Here is a 7664-nt window from a genome sequence, read left to right on the forward strand (position 1 = left end):
GGAATATGAGCAGGAAATTAAATGGCAGAAAGTAAATAGAATGGGTAAGATCAGAAATGGGGATATCATTGGGTTTAGGAGATGTTGCATTCTCCGGATCAAGTTCATTCTCATCTCTTCCTCAATCAATGCATTCATTAATCTCCTTGACAATCTTAAGTGAGTGGATCCCAATTCCTTGGCAATCCAATCTCTCTAAGCTTGAACAATTGCCCAATTCCTTGATTTAATTGCTCATGCGAAGAGATGAAAGTGTGGTCACTGATTATACCACATGTATTTCCAAATCAAAGTGTTGGGAGGATTAAATGTCACAATATCCATCCAAACCCCAATTTGGTCCAACATGAGAAAGCATTTCTAGCATGATTTTCTCATCCATTTTCCAAGGTTCAAAGGAGATCCAATTATGGAGAGTTTCTTTCCCAAGACAACTAACCAATTGAATTAAGATCGAAAGCTTTCTAGTAAGATCAAGAGAAAAGAAACAAGAAGAAGAATGAAAACTATAATTGATCCATCAAATTACAATAGAGCTCCCTAACCCAATGAAAGGGGTTTAGGTTTTCATAGCTCTAGGAATCAAAAATGGCAGAAAAGAAGAATCCATGCTAGAAGTACAGAAAAGTAAATATGCAGAGAGTAGTTCCCAAAAGTGCTAAGCTCTTCTCTCTAGTTCAAAACTACTCCTATTTATACTACTCCTCATGATCTTCTAGTGAGTTCTTCAAGTCTTGGATGTGGGCTCTGGACCTTGAGTTGAAGCAATTCTCATCTTTAGTGGGCCCAGCTTGCAGAGAAATATGAATTAGGCTTGGGCATTTAGTGGGATTAACGTTGAGTAACATTTTGAGTGCGAGAACGTTAGTGGCATTCACTTTTTCCACTAACGTTCCACCCTTATATACCCACGTTAATTCCAACGTTAAAAATCTTAACATGACTTCTAACGTTTCTTACTCAATCCTTGGCCAACGTTAATGGGACTCACTTTTCCCATTAACGTTGGCTTGTGCCCCTTTTCGCAAACGTTAATGGGAATCACTTTTCCCATTAATATTGCTTACCTCTTGCCCCTACGTTAGATTTCACGTTAGCTTGGCTAACGTAGCTCCTAACGTGGGTCACTATCACCTTCGAGAGCGTTAGTAACACTCATCTTTGTCACTAACGCTCCAATTGCCTTAAGTCCCTACGTTAGAACCCACGTTAACTAAGTTAACGTGGCTCTTAACGTAGTAATGAAGCCATCTCCCAATGTTAGTGACAAAAGTGAGTGTCACTAACGTTGGTTCTTTGAATTCAACTCCATGTTAACAATCTTAACGTGAGAGTTAACGTAGGCAATGCTAATGATCCAACGTTAGTGACAAAAGTGAATGTCACTAACGTTGGCGTTGTTGATCCTCTTCCACGTTAGAGTTCACGTTAACTAAGTTAATGTGACTCTTAACGTGTGGCATTGCCTAGTTTCCCAACGTTAGTGGTGTTCACTTTTACCAATAATGTTGAGGAGAAACGTTATTGGAGTTCATGTTTCTCGTTAACGTGGAGTCCTCTTTTTCTTCTACGTTAAGTACCACGTTAACTTAGTTAACGTGGCTCTTAATGTAAGCTATGAATGGCTTCGCAGGCGTTATTGGTGATCACTTTTCTCATTAACGTTGCAAGCTCTTTGCCATCCCACGTTAGTAGTCACGTTAACTAAGTTAACGTGAATGCTAACGTGGTTCTTCCATGCTTCATTTGTCCTGAAATCAAGTAATTAAAGTGCATCAAAGCTCTAGCTAAAGTCATGAGATTATGCATCATCAAATTCTCATGCAATTCTGGCAAAAATCATCATGAAATCATGCAAAATTCACAATAGTTGCTTAAATGAAGGTGTAAGTGTATTTTCACCCAAAACTTGCCTTATTTACTAGGAAAATGCATGAAACTACCCTAAAACAGTAAAGAAAAGGTCAGTGAAACTGGCCTAGAGGCCCTGGCATCACAACACCAAACTTAAAGCTTGCTTGTCCCTAAGCAAGTACTGAAGTATGAGTAGGTGTTAAGACGCCCCTAAGGACTTACTCCCTCAAGTCTGTTTCCCTCATACATACACACCACAGGCACATGGTTTGTTATTCTTTCTTTCTTGAGACCTTGGTGTCCAGCACCTCTTTGGGTTACTAAGTGCTCTGTAACAAGGGTTACTCTTGATAGTGGACTTTCAGCTGATAATCCCGGATTAGTTAATCCAAGTTACCAAGCAATAAGGCACCCCTAAGAGCTTATTCATCCAAGTATATCCCTTGTACATAAACACCACAGACACATGCCTCAATTTTGAAACCCTTGGTGCCTAGCATTGTTTCTTATTGTGTTTCCTTTCTTATTTTCACTTGTATTACTCTTTTTCTTTTCTTGTTGGGATCTTATTGGTTAGCTAGCCTCAAAGAATGTGTCTCAAACATATGACTTAGGATGGATAGTTGCTTTCTTTCCTTTCTTGGTGAACCAACTTAGCTTACTAATCATCCTACCACAAACATTCAGAATGCACGTCACAAAATGACTCCACTCTTGTTCTTCCCATAACATTTTCTTTTTTTGATTAACTTAAAGAGACAAGCATACAAGTAAGAAAGATGAAAGTGAGCATTCAAGGCATTAGGTTAGCACACTAGGATGTGAATAAGGAAGAACAAGTACAATATGCAGGTTTCATTCAATCAATTTTCACTTAGAGTTTGGTATTTCGAGATGGTCTGATACAACCTCATGATATCTTCCTTGGCGTTATCGTCCTAGCAATCACGTCTTTGTCTGTTTCCTTGGATAATGAGGTATGCTCATCCCCTGGGGTTGATTGGAATCCTGTAACACTAATGAAAGTTGCTTGTTCTCTAAGCACTTGGAAAAGAGTTAGCATGCATGTGTATGTGTGAGCTTCTGAGCTTGGCTTGGTGTGTGAACACCAAACTTAGTTATTTGCTTACCTTAACAAATTGGATGTATGCAATAACTTTGTGTGCTTTTTATTCTGAAACACTATGAGTTAAAAAGACAATCTATGTATTAGAGGCTAAGCCTCTGTCAAGTGAGTTCTCTAATTGCTAGAGCAATGCTTCATCATTAAGGGCTGCAATGCACTCTTAGGCTGGGGTTTTGGTGGGACACCAAACTTAGAGCCCTATATTCACCTTTGTATTGTTTTTGGTGTGTAACACCAAACTTAGCTCTTCACACTATAGAGAACCCACTTTGACATTTTTATCAAAAGACTTATGAAAAGAAAATTACCTCAGGTTGGGTTGCCTCCCAACAAAGTGCTTTTTTAGCGTCGCTAGCTCGACGATTCCTTCCTCAGTTGAGGTTGTACTTTTGTTTGGGGGTCTCCCTCATGCTGCCCAAGTAGTGTTTGAGTCTTTGCCCATTCACCGTGAACCTTCTCCTTGAGTTTTCTTCCATTATTTCTACGTGTCCATAAGGTGAGACTTTTGTGACTAGAAAGGGTCCCGACCATCTTGATTTGAGTTTCCCAGGAAAGAGTTTCAGTCTAGAGTTGTAGAGAAGCACATGTTGCCCTTCTTCGAAACTTCTGGGTACCAAGTTGAGATCATGTCTCCTTTTTGCTTTTTCTTTGTAATCTTGGTATTTTCATAGGCTTGAGACCTAAATTCTTCCAATTCTTGAAGCTGTAGGACCCTTTTTTCACCAGCAGCAGTGCTATCTAAGTTTAGTGTTTTAAGGGCCCAGGAGGTCTTGTGCTCCAACTCTAATGGCAAGTGACAAGCCTTACCATACACCAGTTGATATGGGGACATTCCAATTGGTGTTTTGAAGGCTGTCCTGTATGCCCAAAGAGCATCATCTAGTTTCTTTGCCCAATCTTTTCTTGATATCCCCACAGTCTTCTCTAGAATCCTTTTCAACTCTCGGTTGGATATCTCCGTTTGCCCACTTGTCTGTGGATGATAAGGTGTGGCAACCTATGCTTCACCTCATATCGCAGGAGTAAGGCTTCCAATGGTCTATTGCAGAAGTGGCTTCCTTCGTCGCTAATGAAAGCTCGTGGGACTCCAAACCTGGTGAAGATATTCTTTCGAAGGAAGTTTATAACTACCTTGTTGTTATTAGCTGGGGTTGCCACTGCTTCCACCCACTTAGATACATAGTCCACTGCCACTAAGATAAACCTATTTGAATATGAGGGTGGGAATGGTCCCATGAAATCGATTCTCCACACATCAAACAGTTCAAGTTCTAGAATATATTGCTGTGGCATTTCATTTCTTTTGGGCAGGTTCCCAGCCCTTTGGCATTCGTTGCAGCTTTTCACCAATTCCTTGGCAACCTTGAAAATAGTGGGCCAAAAGAACCCACATTGCAGCACTTTTGCTGCAGTTCTTTTTCCTCCAAAGTGACCTCCATAACTAGCATTATGGCAACCCCACAGGACCTTTCGTCCCTCTTCTTCTGAGATGCACCTCCTAAGGATTCCATCTGAGCATTTCTTAAAGAGATAGGGTTCATCCCATATGAAATACTTGACATCATTGATGAGTTTCCTCCTTTGATATTTGTTGATTCCAGGAGGTAAGTCACCGGCTGCTTTAAAATTGGCAATGTCCGCAAACCAAGGTGCTTTATGAATCATCATTAGCTGCTCATCTGGAAAAAATTCATTTACACTTGTATCATGGGCATCATCCTTCTCACAAGGGATTCTGGATAGATGGTCTGCCACTTTGTTCTCCACACCCTTTTTGTCTCTAATTTTAATGTTGAACTCCTGCAATAATAAGATCCATCTGATTAGTCTTGGTTTTGACTCTTGTTTGGCAAATAGATATTTGAGTGCTGTGTGGTCAGTGAAAACAATAACTTTAGAGCCAATAAGATATGATCTAAATTTGTCAAATGCAAACACTATTGCCAGCAATTCCTTTTCAGTAGTAGTATAATTTCTTTGAGTATCATTAAGGACCTTACTGGCATAGTATATGACATGCACCAAATTTTCTTTTCTCTGCCCCAACACTGCCCCAACTGCGAAATCAGATGCATCACACATCAGTTCAAATGGTAGATTCCAATCAGGTGGGGTGATGATAGGAGCTGAGGATAGCCTCCTTTTCAAGTTTTCAAATGCTAGCATGCACTTCTTATCAAAGATAAATGGTGTGTCAGACATCAGGAGATTGCTTAAGGGCTTGGCTATCTTTGAAAAATCTTTAATAAACCTTCTATAGAAGCCAGCATGTCCCAAAAAGCTCCTAATTGCCTTGACATCACTGGGTGGAGGTAACTTTTCAATTAGCTCCACCTTAGCTCTGTCTACCTCAATGCCTTGATTAGAAACTTTATGGCCAAGAACTATTCCCTCTGTCACCATGAAGTGACATTTTTCCCAGTTCAAGATTAAATTGGTTTCTTGATATCTTTTCAATACCAAGGCAAGATGGTTTAGACAATTAGGGAAGGAATCTCCAAATACTGAGAAGTCATCCATGAAAACTTCAATGAACTTCTCTATCATGTCTGAAAAAATGGAGAGCATGCAGCGTTGGAAAGTTGCGGGTGCATTACATAACCCGAATGGCATGCGCCTATAGGCAAACACTCCATATGGGCAGGTGAATGATGTCTTCTCTTGGTCTCTTGGATCAACCACTATTTGGTTATATCCTGGATAACCATCTAGAAAACAATAATATGCATGTCCCGCAAGTCTTTCCAACATTTGATCCATGAAGGGAAGTGGGAAATGATCTTTTCTTGTGGCCTCATTAAGCTTCCTGTAGTCAATGCACATTCTCCAGCCTGTAATGGTTCTTGTAGGGATTAGTTTATTCCTTTCGTTGGGCACCACAGTGATTCCTCCCTTCTTGGGAACCACCTGAACTGGACTGACCCATTGGCTATCTGAGATTGGATAGATTACTCCTCCCTACCACAACTTCATAACTTCTTTCTGCACTACTTCCTTCATTGCTGGATTTAACCTTCTTTGGGGCTGAATGGAAGGTGTGGCACCTTCTTCCAGGAGTATCTTATGCATGCATATGGCTGAACTGATTCCTTTCAAGTCAGCAAGTGTCCATCCAATGGCATCCTTATACCTTCGTAAGACTTGAAGCAATTCTTCCTTTTGTTCTTGGCTGAGAGCTGAATTTATGATTACTGGATAACTTTTATTTTCTCCCAAGTATGCATACTTGAGAGTGGTTGGCAGTGCTTTAAGCTCCAATTTGGGCACTTCTTTTCTTTCTTCCTTCTCTTCTAGCCTACCTTGAACATGTATTTCAGCGGCTGCAGCTTCTTCGCTTGTTGCTAACTCCCCTTCTGTTGATGCTTCAAGTTCTTCTTCAAGAGTTTCTTGTACCAAAGCTTCTACGGAGTCCAACCTCATACATTCTCCTAATGAGTTGTGTGGGTAGCTCATGGCCTTAAACACATTGAATGTCAATTTCTCATCATGTAGTCTAAGGATAAGTTCACCCTTTTGGACATCAATAAGGGCTCCAGCAGTGGCCAAGAATGGCCTTCCCAGAATGATGGAAGTATTAGTTTCTTCCTCCATGTCTAATACCACAAAATCTGCTGGAAAGATGAAATCCCCCACCTTCACTAACAAATCTTCTACTATCCCATGGGGAAACTTGAATGATCTGTCTGCCAGTTGTAACGCCATTCTTGTTGGTTTAGCTTTCTCAATCTTCATTTCTTTCATCATTGCTAGAGACATTAGATTAATGCTGGCTCCTAAATCACATAAAGCCTTTTCTACAGTGGTTTCCCCAATGATACAAGGGATTTGGAAGCTTCCAGGGTCCTTCAATTTCTGGGGCAATTTGTGTTGGATGATGGCACTGCATTCCTCTGTGAGTACTACAGTCTCATTGTTCTTCCAGCTTCTCTTTTTGGTCATCGACTCCTTCAAGAACTTGGCGTAGAGTGGCATTTGCTCTATTGCCTCAGCAAAGGGTACGTTTATTTGTAATTTCTTGAAGATTTCCAGGAATCTTGAGAATTGGTTGTCCTCCCCCTTCTTCTTTAATTGTAATCGTTGGGGGTATGGAGCTTTTAGGAGACATGATCTGGGCGCTTCTCCTTCTTGGTGTGGCCTAGGGGTTGAGGGTTGAGCCTCCTCATGTCCCTTGTTTTCTTCACCCGGTTTCTCCTCTGGTGATTGCTTGTGGGTCTCCTTCAGTTCCTTTCCACTTCTGAGGGTGATGGCTTGACATTCCTCCTTTGGCATTGAGTTAATATTACTGCAATTGTTGTGTCCAGGAACTTGCTTGAATAAGAATTCAATCTGTGTTTCCAGTTTCTTGATGGCAGCATCTTGATTCTGCATATTAGATTGCACTTCTTCCCGGAAAGCTTTGCTATCTTGAATGTCCTTGCATAGGCTTTCAAGTAGAGCCTCAATTTTTGAGAGCCTATCATCTGTTAATGATGGTGGGTTGAGATTAGGTGGTTGAGAAGGTTGATTAGATGGATGTTGGTAATATCTCTGTGAGGTGTTTTGATGAGTAGCATTGTTGTTGGAGTTGAAGTTTTGGCATCTCTGATCTTGCCCTTGGTATTGTTGATTTCCCCATCCAAAGTTGGGGTGATTCCTCCATCCAGAGTTGTAAGTTTTGGAGTATGGATCATGGACTTGTCTAGGT

This window comes from Arachis duranensis, chromosome 9 (assembly GCF_000817695.3).
Source record: "Arachis duranensis cultivar V14167 chromosome 9, aradu.V14167.gnm2.J7QH, whole genome shotgun sequence".
NCBI lineage: Eukaryota > Viridiplantae > Streptophyta > Magnoliopsida > Fabales > Fabaceae > Arachis > Arachis duranensis.